The following is a 15335-nucleotide window of genomic DNA, read 5'->3' on the forward strand; positions in this document are numbered from 1 at the left end:
TTTTGTCCAAGGAATGTTCTTTTTCTTATTCCCAGCATGACCCTTTTATTACATTATATGAAGAGCATGTAGATCTAAATATCTCATGTATTACATAGAATGTAGGTTTAACTCTTCCAGCAATAAAGAAACATGTGATCATAGTATACGACCCAGAGAAGTGATAGCTGGCAATACAGTGGTCGTAATCCCTAACAACACAGAGAGTAAGTAGTGCCCTCCCCTCTGGTCTAGTGGCTAGCGCGTGCGACTTTGGTGTCTGGTGTCCCGGGTTCGATTCCCGGCGGGAGAGCATCTATGATTTTTAACTGTTCCTTATGTTTCTGTGTTCGTGTCTCTGTCGTTATAAGTTATTAGAAAAAGCAAGTTAAACGAGTGAAGCAAGTAAAATTAGCAATAAGTAAGTTACTGAAACACGTTCGGTGAGTCAGTTTAAAAAAAGTGGACAAAGCACTGACTTTTCACGCCTTCGATGCGAGTTCGAATCTATCTCGGCTTGGTTTTTTATCCATTTGAGAGAAAGTATTGTTTCTTTTCGCTTCAGCTAATCACTCTTTTCGTATTTTTCGCTGTCGTTCAGAGTTAAAGTAACTGACTATTCTTATTCTTTCTACGAATGATGGATTTTCTCTTTGGCTTCATGTCAAACATGCACACGTAATGAAAAGACGCTGTCGATGATAATAATAATAATAATAATAATGATAATAATAATAATGTCAAATATTACTAGCTAACTCGTGTGTGTGTTTCGACAATATAGTTTTATATTATTATGTGGAAATAAGTAAGGCTGGCTGGCGCCCCCCCCCCCCCACTAATTTTTTTCGATGCGCCTTATGGGTCCACAGTGTCCAACGTTGGCCCCATCTCACTATCACCTCATGTTCTCTCGATATAAGTTTTCGACATTTTGCCTAAAGAGGGCTCTGCCGTGGCTCCATGACTACCCATGACAATGACTCTTCGTTCATTTTGCATTGAAATCGCTTATTTTTCTGATTACTATGAGTGCATACTGTCCAACGTTGCTCCCATCACTCTACAATTTCCCGTTCTCTCGACATAAATTGCTAATATTTTGTTTGTAAGGGAGATATGGCGTTACAATTATTACGTTTGAAGAAGAATTGAGGAAGATATTGTCTTGCCACAAACAACACCTATTATTATTATTATTATTATTATTATTATTATTATTATTATTAATAATAATAATAATAATAATAATAATAATAATAATAATAATAATAATAATAATATTTTACTTACCACTAATGTTGCCTACCTTTATTTGCAATGCAATGTGTTACTAAAAAGCAAATCAAATAACACTCCTCGCCATTCACGCTCCCGAACTCGAAATGCATGATTTACAGTCCTCTGTGTTAGGGGAAAGCACATTTATTATATTATTCTTTCAAATAACACGTTTCACAAATTACTTCACTTTCAATGTGTAATTTCATACCATCACTAACAATCATCTTGTTCCGATACGAAAATAACTCCCTCCTGCAAAAAAAAAAATAAATAAAAAAAAAGCCTGACCGTAGCGAAAGAGCGTGAACCTTCTTTATGCGATTAATCGGGTCCAATATTTCAATAAGTCCCTGCACACAAATATCTCAGTAAAAGAGGAAAAGTTATTCAAACTTTCTGAATACCTATTTATGGGAGAAATTTGGTTCCCTTGGAAGTTTTTAAGAGTTTGAAGGGCCGCCATTTTGAACATTTTCATCTGATTATTCTGGTTAACGAACTCATCAAGATATTTCAACAATTAATGTTTGTGCCAAGTTTCATCTCAATCCGCTGAAAATTAGGGTGGTTATGGCATTCACAAATAGCGTTATATATATACAGATGGGACCGCGCCAAGGTTGGACGACGACGAGGTTGGACAACGACAAGCCTGGACACTTTTTGTATCCAAGCTTGTCGTTGGCCAACCTTGTCGCTAGCGACCCAAAATGAGATATGTCAAAGCATCTCGGGGTCGATCCCGACAAGCCTGGACACCTTCAGGAATGTGTCCAGGCTTGTCGTTGGCCAACCTTGTCGCCAGCGACCCAAAATGAGATGTGTCCAGGCTTGTCGGGATCGACCACGACAAGCTTGGACACCCCAGGAATGTGTCCAGGCTTGTCGTCGTCCAACCTTGTCGTCAAGGACCCAAAATGAGATGTGTCCAGGCTTGTCGTGATCGACCGCGACAAACCTAGACACTTGAGTAATGTGTCCAGGCTTGTCGTCAACGACCCAATTTGAAATGTCTGTTCCAACAAACTCTACCAGTTAAGGCGTTTCCAGTTCATACATACATGCCCTTCAATATAGAGTTGTATGGCTCGCATCTATATCGCTATTGGCTGATTTTCGCCAGTCAGCTACTGCCCTCTACTAGAGGATTTTCGAATTATTTTAAATTTATTTATCTTTTATTAAAAGAGATCATTATTATTTACAAAATTTTCGTTTTACTTAAAAAATTACAAGCAGTATTTAGCAATCGTTGCAATATTTCCGCCAAAAAATCATGGTAAGTACGGACCGTGCGACTCTGCCGTGAAAGCCACGTTTTCATGCACCGCTGACTCTAGGGGTGCGTTTTTAAACATCGATCAGGTTAAATGCTTTCTTTGATCAGGTTAAATGCCTAGTGTTATGAAATTCTTTTCGTGAAAACGCTTGTTTCGTTACTGGAGGTGAACCAATTATTAGCGTGAGTAGGCCTACACTTCGCAAAAAAATTTGGACTTTTTTGATGAACAATTATGGAAGTGAGTTATTTGGGGAGATCATCTGGTGAGTAATCGTAAGCAAATTAAGTATATCTGGTTTCTGGAAGACTATCTGATAAAACAAGGAATATCTAAAAAAAAAAATCATGATCTATGACCATGTAGAGCATTTTTGTTTGCGTGCCTCTTAGTAGGATGTTCAAAAGCTGAGAATGGGGTTAAAGAGGGGGCCGTACCCAGGATTTGTTTGAGGAGGGTATAGGTCATATTTAGAATATTTTGAGGAGGGTATAGACTATATTTAGGATATTTTCATAGGTGTATCACTGTATTTTATTTAAACCAGTAACTATAATAAAGGAAACTAACAGTGTCATAGCAGCATTAGGCTGGGACAACAAGTATGTGTGCTAATCTTGATGTTATTTTCGGACTATGAGAACATGAGCAATTTTGAAATATAAACCAAGAATATTCCAATATCGCACAGTGTGTTTTTGTACGGACGCCATCTCAATGGAGAACAATGTTACAAGAAAGTGTGGGTTTCCAAACTGCAATGTTAGAATTGAATCAATCGTTTGAGCTATACAGATGTATTTTTCTTGAATGGTGGAGAAAATTCTGTGTGAAACTCTCTTGCTTTACATCAGTGTATGAAAGAGTGGATAGTTTTATGACTCTAATCCAAGGAAAATGAGACAGACGGCCAGCTAAATGCTGATACTTGCTTTTCGTACAAGTGTTACAGGATACTGCATTAATACTAAGCTTCTTTCTCGCTCCCCCTGGCCTATCGCATTCTTCAGTTAGTGCGTAGTCTCACCCATTCTACTTCTCTTTAATTCCATCTTTTTAGTATTGCTGTTACAGCACTTAATTTCTTCAGCTCTCCTTCATTATATATTTTGTCTGATAATTTACCTTTCTCTCTATGCCCACATTTTGAAAGTTTCAAATTAGATTTCATTATCTGTTCCTGTAGGCCCGGATTTCCCAATAGGCCTACTAAGCCTGGGTCTAAGAACTAAACGTTCTGAGATGCGCACGGACAAAAATTGTATAAGAAACTGCCAGAGTGATCATAGTTTAGTTTTATGTCCTTATTGTCGAAGGATAGGAGAATGTACTAACAACTTTTGATCAAGATGTCTTGCAAATCAAATGCGTAACATTGCATTTTCTTAGGTGATCGTGTGTGAAAGTGAACATGATTTAAAGCATAAATTGAAAGCATGTAGAAAACCGTCGCCATTCTACATTTCAAACGCGAAAAATCAATGAATACGTTAGTTGGAAATTGATTCTATTTTGAATTGGAACTCCAAAAAGTTCACCACGTAATACAATCACAAACACTAGAAGCGAACACGTTTAAAGTTTCTGCTATTGCTTTTCACGGCGAATAGCCGCAGTCTTAGCGTTCTCTTTTGTATTAAATGCATGTGTGGTTAATTGTGACTAGGTGCTGCGTTAAAGCCTGACGGAACCGCTCAGTTCGGCGCCACCGTTTCATAGACCCTATGTTTACATAAGCATTTGTGCTTAGCATGACCTTCCCGATACCCCTCCCCATCACATCCCAAAATCTTTGCATTTCCTCACCGGACACCGTGTATACATTATAATATACTTATTGGAAATATCAGTATAATATTTCCAGAAGTGATATTCGAAAAATCTGCATAGAAATTTTCTAGAATTTCTGGCATGAGGATCTCTAATAGTGGATTATCACCTGTTCTTACTTTGTGTGGGGTAGGATGCATTAAAGAGACTGTTTATGTTGTTCCACTGCGAACTACCGTGGATGAAATGGGGAATGAGTATTTTGCATATCGATAATACTCGGGAAGAAGAAGAAGACTAGATCCACAGATTCTACTCTATAGCGTCTCACGGTGCCCCCTACACTATCTATCTCCTTGCGTAAACCGAATTTGAAAAGTGTTCTTCGTTCCAAAGATATTTTGATTTGTCAAATTAAATGTACAGCGGGGGACACTTCTAAATGGTACAGTCATATGGAGATTTACGGCTAAGGTGTACCATTTAGAAGTGTACCCCGCTGTACATAAAACCCTGTATATAAAAAGTGTATACCTTTTTTTAACTTTATGAAAGTAATTTTTAATGCTGAAATTGTATTCAAACCGCATTCTATATGGTTATTACTTTTAACAAACATTAAGAAAACACCAATAGCTCAATACCCGCGAACTTGTACCTTTTTATACACACGCACAAATATATTGATTTTCACAAAATTTATATTTGGATTGAACTATTTTTGGTAAAAAAAGAACAAAGCAACTTTATGGAGCCTGCGGTGCTACTTTCCGGGGTATTTATCATCTCCTGAACCTGGAAACGGAACGAAACTTTTCTGGTGGAAATTCACGTAATGCTGCTCTTTCAGCGCTAAACAAACTTATTGCTACGTGCTTTGAATGCATCAAATCGGCCCATTGCAATGTGTCCAGGCTTGTCGTTGGCCAACCTTGTCGTCAGCGATCCAAAATCGATCTCGACAAGCCTGGACACCTCAGAATGTGTCCAGGCTTGTCGTCGTCCAACCTTGTCGTTAACGACCCAAAATGAGATGTGTCCAGGCTTGTCGGGATCGACCACGACAAGCTTGGACACCCCAGGAATGTGTCCAGGCTTGTCGTCGTCCAACCTTGTCGTCAACGACCCAAAATGAGATGTGTCCAGGCTTGTCGGGATCGACCACGACAAGCTTGGACACCTCAGGAATTCGTTCGAGTCTGGCGCAAGAGGATAAATTGAGAAGTGTCCAAGCTTGTCGTTGTCCAAGCTTGTCGTCGTCCAACCTTGTCGGGAGCGACCAAAATTAAGTGTCCAGGCTTGTCGTCGTCCAACCTTGTCTGCGTCCCATACAGATAGATAGATAAATAGACACACAGAGGGAGAGAGAAAAGGTGTTTTGCTCCCTGCTCGCACCTGTGGTGCGTCAGAGCTAAACCGGGCCCCTTTGCAAAACGTATTGACCAGCCTAACCTAAACACAAACCTCTTAATTGCTAACGTAGAAACGTGGTCGGGAGGTGTAAAGCATGTAGAAATTGTATTTTTAATAACCATGAGTATGGATTCGAACACTCTACTTCCATGTTTTTCTTTTTACTTTTTGCAGCTACATCGGAACGTTCAAATCCAACGTGAAAATGGCGTTCACATTCAAAATATGAGGAATTTTGGTGGCATTTGTTCGGATATTCTTCTCTTTCAAAATTAAGAAGAGAATAAAAGCAATACGCAAAGACAAAAAGTATTATCAGTACTAAACATTACCAATAATAATTGCTACGAAAGACTAAATACGACCTCTTTTACCATCTCTCATGAGCTGTATGTATTATTAACAAAATTTTTAAAAAACGTCCTTGATGGGGATTCGAACTCGCGTTTTTTTCATTTGTAAGCCAGCACCTTAACCACTACACCAAGATCATGGCGTGGTGAACGTTTAGTTGTCGGCGTAATTGTTGTATTTGAGTTTTATGTTCCCACTTCGACAATTTTTACTCTTTTTTCTAAGTTTAACAGCTGTTTCTGGCTTTCTCTTTCGGTGTCATTCTTTATTTACACTATGCACTATTCGTATTCACAGCTTGTGCTCCTCTACAATGTCTTATTCATATTAAACTTTTCTTTTTGCCCCTCAGTAAACATTTGATTGATTTAATTCTCATACTCTCCACGGATGGAGCGCAGGAATGCCAGACTCGAAAAATAGGTGTACATTTACTTTCCTGACAGATAATACGTGGCTACCGGAAAGAAAAGACGGTGCTTGTCACACGAAGGACGACTGATGTTGAAGACGTCGAAGCGTGAAGGAGAAGGAGCCAACGCTAGGTCCAACAGCCAAAATAATGAAGGCATCCCATCTGCATTCAGCGATATTGTTTGTGACAGTAATGACTGACGTACAAATTTGGTTGACAAAATCAATTCCCGTTTTTCATTTGTGTGTGAGTGTAATGAAGACTTGTATGTATAAGTGTAATGCAGGGCTAGTGCAACCGAACAATAAACGTGTTCGTTAATTCTTAGTACTATAAAAATACAATTCTCACATATTTGGGATTTTAGAAGCATTTCATACAGTAATTATAGGTTTTCGCCAGGTTTTTGCTCATCCTTAACCACTGTGCATTGGCTTAGTTGAGCTGAGTAGAACCATGCTGATGGACTAGTTTCAACTTAGCTGGCTTGAACCGGTTCACATGAGCCGAGTAGGTGACCCATCCCAACCGAGCCAGCTCGAGCCATCGGCTCAATTGAGCCGAGTCGATGGCTCGTTCCAACTGAGCCGTCTCAGGTCATCGGCTCAATTGAGCCGAGCCGACGGCTTATCCCAACCGAGCAGACTCGAGCTGTTCGCTCAGTTGATACGAGCCGAGCCGGTTGATATCACTACCCGTGTTGGTCTTCTGCTTGGGCTCAAGAATTCGACCGTGCAGGTCTCAGCCTTGATTTTAAGAAATACAGTATATACTTATATTGGTGATTACAACATTTGAGGCTGTCTCGTAATAATAAAAAAAAAAACTCTTGTCCTCTCGTTATCTAGACGAGACGAGATACACTAAAATTGTCCCACGAGATGCACTAAAATTACGATTCGAGATGCACCCCTGTCGTGAGCAACACTAAAAGTATTCCACATTACTGCTTACATTTCTCATGGCTTTCGCTTTCCAGTCTAATCAGACCATTATTTTAAAACGAGTTAAAACGAGCTGAACGAGCGAGCGAGCCATTATCAAACTTGACTCAACTCGAAACTCTCGGAACTCAAGAAAATTACCTTTGACTCGACTCGAATTGAACTCGAGTCGAGTCGAATTTTGGCTCGACTCGTGCTCATCCCTATTTGTATTTGCATTTTATGTTTCCACTTCAACAATTTCTACTCTTTTTTCTCCGTTTACCCGCTGTTTCTGGATTTCTCTTTCGGTTTAGTCCTTTATTTACACCATGCACTATTCTTATTCCCAGCTTGTGACCTGCTTCAATGTCTTATTCAGTTTAGGTTTTTCTCCTTACCTTGACTACACATGTGATTGATTTAATTCTAACCTTCCGCGCAGGACCGATGAAAAATTATTATTATTATTATTATTATTATACTATTGAACTTGCACGGCGATATTACTGTATAATACGATATCACTTCTGTAATTTTACTCCATTGTATGTTATTTAGTTTATTAATGGGCACTATGGTATATCTATAAGTGTAGTGTTCTACGTTTCCCTTCGTAGAACAAAGTTGTTTGAAGGCTCTGGATTAAGTGTAATGGAATTGTATAATAGTCTAGGCATGTAACTTTGATGGGGAAATGGAAGTTAGAACTACAGCATGAAGTGTGGAAAGAGGGGTCTTTCTTTCTCTTGAAATGTCTGTAATGCATTGCTTATTCCGTTCACTGCATCGCTATCTGTCCTCGCTGCTTCCTTCAGGCGTTATTCAGCGTGCCTCGGTGGCTAGCCTCTGCGTAGCAAAACTTACGAGTGTAATATGCATGATTCATTGTGTAACGCAGTGTTGCAATAATTTCGCTTTGTCGTTCACAAATATAGTGCTTTTGCTGTCTTGAATATCAATAAAACTGGTTGTGGAAAAAAATAACTGAATACGAATCTGCTAAAAGTCTACTTATATAGTTTAATATTGTAGTATCAGTATAGTCCCTCATCCCAAAATTTGTGATTGTTTTCACAGGACACATTTGGGGAGATGTGTAAGTCACAATATTTTGGCATTCCGGATATTAGTGATATGTTGTTGGGATCTTGGAACCTTAGGTGATAACGCTTGCAATGATTACTTTGCTGATTTACGGCTGTTTGTATTCGGCATTCTTATTATGTAAGCGTCTATTTGTCATCTCGTTGATTTGAATAGAAGCACCACACTCTCACTTCCGGGAACATCTATCACTTTCTCTTTCTTTCTCTCTCTCTCTGCAATACGCACATTTGTGAAGAACTCTGCCTATCGTAGAGACTCACATGGGCGAAATTCGGGAAAATTTCCAGTTTTTCCGGTCACCACCCTCTGATACAACCCCTGATTAAATATACTTGCTTCCTCATTTTCAGTCTCACTTCTCTAATAAATTTCACCGAAATTTTAAACTCGTTTTCATTTAACATATTAAAGGGCTAATACGCTCTCTTTTACCACCTTTCATGTGCTGTATGCATTATTTTTTTTAAAAAAAAATAAAAAATATACTACTTGGAACAGATTCGAACCGCTGTTCTTTGGATTTGTAATCTAGCGCCTTAACCACTACACCAAGATCGTTGCTAGATAAACGCTTAGTTGTTGGCATATTTGTTGTATTTGTATTTTATGTTCCCACTTCGACAATTTTTACTCTTTTTTTCTCCGTTTAGCAGCTGTTTCTGGCTTTCTCTTTCGGTGTCGCCCTTTATTTACACTATGCACTATTCGTATTCACAGCTTGTGCCTCCCTGCAATGTCTTATTCAGATTAGACTTTTCTTCTTGTCCCTCAGTAAACATTTGATTGATTTAATTCTCATACTCTCCATGGATGGAGCGCAGGAATGCCAGACTCAAAAAACAGGTGTACATTTACTTTCCTGACAGATAATACCAATGCATGCACAACTGTCTTGCACTCTGTTTGTTCTATTTTCAACACAGGCATTAGACTTCGTTCCTTAAAGACCACTGATAGAGAAAATTCTTTAATAGAAATTATATTATGTTGATATTCCCCACTTACTGACATTTTCTCTCATTCACTTTTGCGAATGTAAGACCACGTTTCCACTTTACATGAATCTTTTAGCTCTCATAAAAAAGATCTTGTTACCCGATCTTTCTATCTGTTTAGATTTTACAACTTCTTGTAAGCAAGAAAGGTATCACCACGCATGCAACACTGCAGTCTAGTGGACAAACAATTAACCTCCTCATTAAAAACGTGTACTTTGGCGCACTCCCCCTCCCTGTCCAAAAGAATCCGTTGTTTCGGAAGCGGCGAAACTGTTTTTTCCTTTATGTCAGCGGGAGGGCGATAGCAGGTAGCATGCAAGACGTCCCAGAAAGTTGGACACTGTTCGACTCCTTGCAACATGGAAAACATGCTTTATGACCCTTTCAAGACTATGTGTACACGGTGAAATATGGTAGAGTTTCAAGATTTTTTTTTTATGACAGCTACAAGTTCTAACGTGGCAACCCATCGTAAGAAAAAAATGTCACTCACAATATCTCGAAAACACACTCTCTCTACTCAATTCTAACGAGCTCAATGAGTGTGATTTCATACAGGCTTGCGCCAACGTAACGGAATAAAGAGGCATTAGTTGCGATAATAGGCGTAGCACCTTTAGAATAGCTTGCTCCAGCTTTTGCGTTGCGTTAGAGTCCGCAAAATTGGTACGGAATGGGGCCTTACATTCTCTTGCTCTTTATTTGTTTGACATATCCAATCGAAATCGGAGGTCTCGAGAGAAACGCTTTATGTAGAAACGAAAGTGGATAAGCGCTGAGGCCGGTCTCTTTCGCAGGTTATTACCAACACGTTCTCTCGCGAGATTTTTGAGTAGCATGACGGTAGTTCTACTGCCGCCTAAGACACTGCTCGGTGAGCCTCCTACCAGTGGTACTAACCACGATTTCTTTATCAAACAATATTTTTTTTTCAACTTAGAAAACTATCATACATTCTGTGCAAAGGAAATGGATCAATTATAAGTTATAATTTCTGAAAGTAAATGGATAGGCCGGGCCTCTTACGACCCTTCGCCACTGATCAAAACACAACAATACTTAAAATTACTCCAGTTATACAAAATAATCCTAAAACCTAAAATTATGTTGAATTCACAAAATTTAATTGTATATACACTTGTACACCCCTAAACACATCACTTCGCTCGTATATAAACTGCAAAACAATGGAAAAGGTAGAAGTTGTTTCGTATTGACCCTTCAGGAACTGTCAGTTTTTGTGCAATTAAAGAATAACCAGTGAAAGACTTCTTTTTTGCTAAATGTTCTCTCAATTAGTTTCAAAGCGGCTGAATAACATATCGAGCTCTCGTAAGAAGTGAAAGTATGCTGGAATTGTTGTGCTCCAATTGACTAATTTTGGGGTTATTTTCCGTGGGAATTGTAACGCAGTTCTTGTAGCTTTCTTAACTCCACGGGAAGACAACCAATACGTACTCACGCAACGGCAAATATTGAATGGCACCATTTTTTCCTATGAACAAGTAATACATACAAGGACTTTACATTTTAAAATGGAACTATATGCATTAATGAGTTACTTAAAAAAAGTGGGAGGCAACTGTCCCCCCCCCCCATGACTAGCAGCAAATGTAGACGTTCCACGGCCATGATAACGGGGTGTCGTAAAAAATCACCTGCTTTCTGGCATTATGGTGTAACATGGCAACATTGACGGTATTAGACGATATCAACACATGTGGCTGGCTACCAACTATCCTACACATAGACTGTTGCAAATCGTAGGGGAAACGTAATAATCTATCTATACTTGGCCATAACTTATCTCCTTCGTACTTATGGTTCGTTCCAAAGTTCGAGTTGGGTGACTTTGTGTGTGCACTGTAGAAGTCTGTCTGTTCCAGTTTTAATATGAAATCTTCACAGAACAAAAACGTTGAGAGATATCAAGACTTTTTTGGGTATAATTTCAGTGTCCCAGAGTAGATTGCATCTCACTTTCTAACGTTCATGATTTACATTCCAATCCTGAATGCTTGGCAACCGTGCAAACTATCCACCTTAGAAAACTGGATCTCATAACCTTTGAAAGTATAGCAATTTCGAAGTTGCATACTTATGAGGGGAAGGGGAGGAGAGTACCAACAACAAGGAAGGCACCCTTCATTTCTTCTAACGCAGATTCGTGACGTGGACAAATAGTTTCGATGCTGACGTCCCCATTAAAACTCAATCTAACGCAGATTTCCAGGTTTGATTGGATCAAACATGATACAGTTCTACAAATAAAACACACAAGCTCTTATCTCACCTCCTATCCGGTACCGTTTGCACATATGAGAGGTATTGAAAACCCGGCGAAGACGCTGAAATGCTGCATATCTCATGGACATGGAAAGACATCGCCGTCGGTTCAAAAGTTTACACAGAAAATCACACCCGACAGAGGTAATGAACAGATGGGTGTGTAGCTGTCTTCACAAAATGAGAATCCCAGGGCTCATAGTGGTCTGGTCTCTTGTAAATAGTTGAAAAGTGACCAAAAGCACACGAAAAAGTGACCAAAATCTCATCATGCCCCTTTTTTCCTTTGTGAATTTCTCCATCACCTCTCTCTTTGTTTGTTGTTTTGTTTCATCTTTTCTTCTTTACTTCTTTTTGAGCTTCCTCTTTCTTAGGTTTTCTAAATATGCTTTGTAGTTATGGTAAGCAGACTTAGCAGATGTAAGAAGCTTCTGAGTAAGTGGAACCAGTTCTGGCCTATTTCCGAATTTCTTCATCCCAGACATTATATTTAACTTAGCATTGAGAGTTCTCACAGCCATGAAATATTCAAATTCATCACCTACTCTTAAGAAGAATATACAAGAAGCATAACACAAGACGAACATGATGAACCACACAAACACAGACACACCACGTTGAGCGGTGCGTTAACTATTACGAGGGAAAACTGAAAGAATATTATGACAGAAGAAAGAATAGACAGAAGGGTTCTCAACCCCACCTTGAGAGCTTAAGCATCCACTGTGGTTTAGAAAGAATAAAAGCTGAAGTGAGAATACAGCTGACTGTTTCACATGTGGCAGCAAGTGCTGAAGCTTTCAGAAGAGTAATAAATAACAAGTTTCTGCCTTTTTCCATTCATTTTTATAATATTTTTCTAAGAAAACTGCCAATGAAAAACATACACATGAAAAAGTCACTTTACCACCCCAAAATGTAACTTTTAGTGACAAATGTGAAAAAAAGTAACTTTTGTGACCAACTTGGAAAAAAGTATTTTTAGTTAAACAAGTAACTTGCTATGAGCCCTGAAATCCGTACAGACAGATGGAGAATCCACAACTGTAGGAATCGCCGTAACGCGGCGCCCGCTCCGTTCCCATTTGTACGTCATTACGTTTGTCGAATGTGACTTCCTGTGTAATCTTCTTGATTCAATGGCGATATCTTTCACCGTTCATGAGATATTCGGCATTAATCAACGCATCTCACGTGAAAATGGTGCCACTTTCGACCTATGTTTATTAGACATTTTTGCTTAATTTCAAGTCTATTTTTCACTCATATATACAGGATGTAACAAAAAGGGTACGGCAAAATTTCAGGGGTGGATTCCTTATGGGTAGACAAGCAAAAAAGTTTATATGACCATATGTCAGGAAATCAATTGTTACAGAGTTACGGCCATTGAGCTGTCTGATGCTGTGAAATAGACACATTCTGGTCGCCTGTTAATGTGACTCAATTTAAACCTCAATAGATCACCCCCTAATTAAGCTAGGAAGGTAATTTTTGTATCAATGTGTTCCTGATGGATGAGGCTTTCGGCTAATATTTATTTCATGTATGTGGAGGGTACCACGGTGGACGGGAGAGGTTAACTTCTTTTTTTTCATCAGGATTTTCGGGATGGCATTCCTTCCCCCTTGGTGTACACTCATTGGATTGGAATAACGAATCTACATAAAAGTTACAGCCGAAACGGCGCACAAATAACTACGAAGCTATTTTTTTCACTAACGTAAATGGATGTTTTTCAAATAGATGTTTATTTTCCGCCTATTTTGAATTTAGTACGTATGAGTTCAGAGGAGTTAATCAGCAGGTGCCACCAAAGTGGAATAATTGAAACTTAAGGTAACCAAAAAAGTTCTTACCATTCTAGAGCAGTGATAAACAAAGAGCAATACAGTGGATGGTATGTACCTTTAGGTTTCGTAGTAATGTCCATCAACATCCAATACCGTTGGCCAACGTTCCTCCAGCTGCACAATACCCTGGTGATAAAATTCAGCGGTTCTCGAGGCAAGGAAGTCCGTGAGTGCGTTCCGTAGTCTCCCTCATTTACGAAGGATCTCCCACGGACGTGATTGTGGAAGGAATGAAACAGGTGGTAATCTGTTGGCGCAAGGTCCAATGTATATGGTGCATTGTACAGTGTTTCCAAGCCAAGTTGCTGAAGGGTCTCCCGGCTCCTCTGCCACATGTGGTTTAGCATTGTCGTGCACGAACAGCACACCCTTGTGATTAATGAATGTCGGCTCCTTCTGCCGTAATTCACGGTGTACTCTTTACAACTGCTGATAGTAGAAGTCCGTAGTGATGGCTTGACCAGGTGGAAGGAGCTCGTAATGCACCACTTGCCGATAATTCACCTATAGAGAGAGCATAATCTTTCTTGGGTGAAGAGGTGGTCTTGAGGTGTAAGGAACAGGTGACATGGCGACAACCAATGTCTGGCACGCTTGGGAATGTCACACAGGACCCACTTTTCGTCACCAGTGAGCAAGCTATCAAAGACAGGTGTGTTCAGATGCGAAGTGAGCAACGAAAAACAGGCTGTCGCTCGTTGTTCCTTGTTGTCTGCCGATACGATGTGTGGTACCCACTTGCTTAACTTGTGTAACTTCCTTATCCCATGAAGGTGCAGTCTGTTTCAGCGGAAACATGGAACCTTTCCACAAGTTCATCACACTTTAGACCACTGTCTTCCTCGATGACTGCTTACAGAGCCTCGTCGTCCAACACATGTGGTCGTCCACTGTGAGGTTCATCCAAAAGTCTCACATCTGCTGAACGGAATTTCTGGAACCAATGCCTGGCGTGCGTTCGTTCACGGAATTCTCCCCAAATGTCTGACATATACGGTGACTTGATGCGGCAGCTGACAGGTCTACTTTAGTCATACAATAAATACATGCAAACAAGTTGCTTCGGTACTTCCACTTCTCTTCGTCATTGAACGAGCTATACCACGCAACGTAGTTGTATTACTGAAGGTCGATGGTCTGACTAACTCCCGATCATTTGACAAGCATTGTGCCATTTCGTTTTTTCTCCGTGAACGCATGATTAATGGGACGTCAAAAACGGCAAGGACCTATTCTGGTTTCCTTGTATTTACAGTTCACGGTATGAACAACAGGACATTTGTCGATTTGTATGCTATTCATTCCCACAAACTTATATAAGCATTTCAATGGATTATATTCACATGAAGAGCATGAGAAGCACACACAGACATTATATTGTACATTGAAGCCTATTTTGACGTGTAAAATATAGAACTGAAGGGAAATTAAATGACACGTGACTATGTTCTGTAGAGGACAAGAAGAAATAAATGAAATCTTTAGTTTACATTCCATGGTTATGCCTTTATGCTAACAGAAACGAATGAATAATGAGTGAGTGATTATGGAAGAATTGGAGGAATGAGTGTCTGGGGTGGAACCAGAAATCCCTCTCACCAGGGGTGAGCGTTCTAGGACTAATTCTTCACACTCACTGTAGATTAAAGCATAAATACGATTGATTATTA

This window comes from Thermobia domestica, chromosome 6 (genome assembly GCF_964235325.1).
Source record: "Thermobia domestica chromosome 6, izTheDome1.hap1.1, whole genome shotgun sequence".
Classification (NCBI taxonomy): Eukaryota; Metazoa; Arthropoda; class Insecta; order Zygentoma; family Lepismatidae; genus Thermobia; species Thermobia domestica.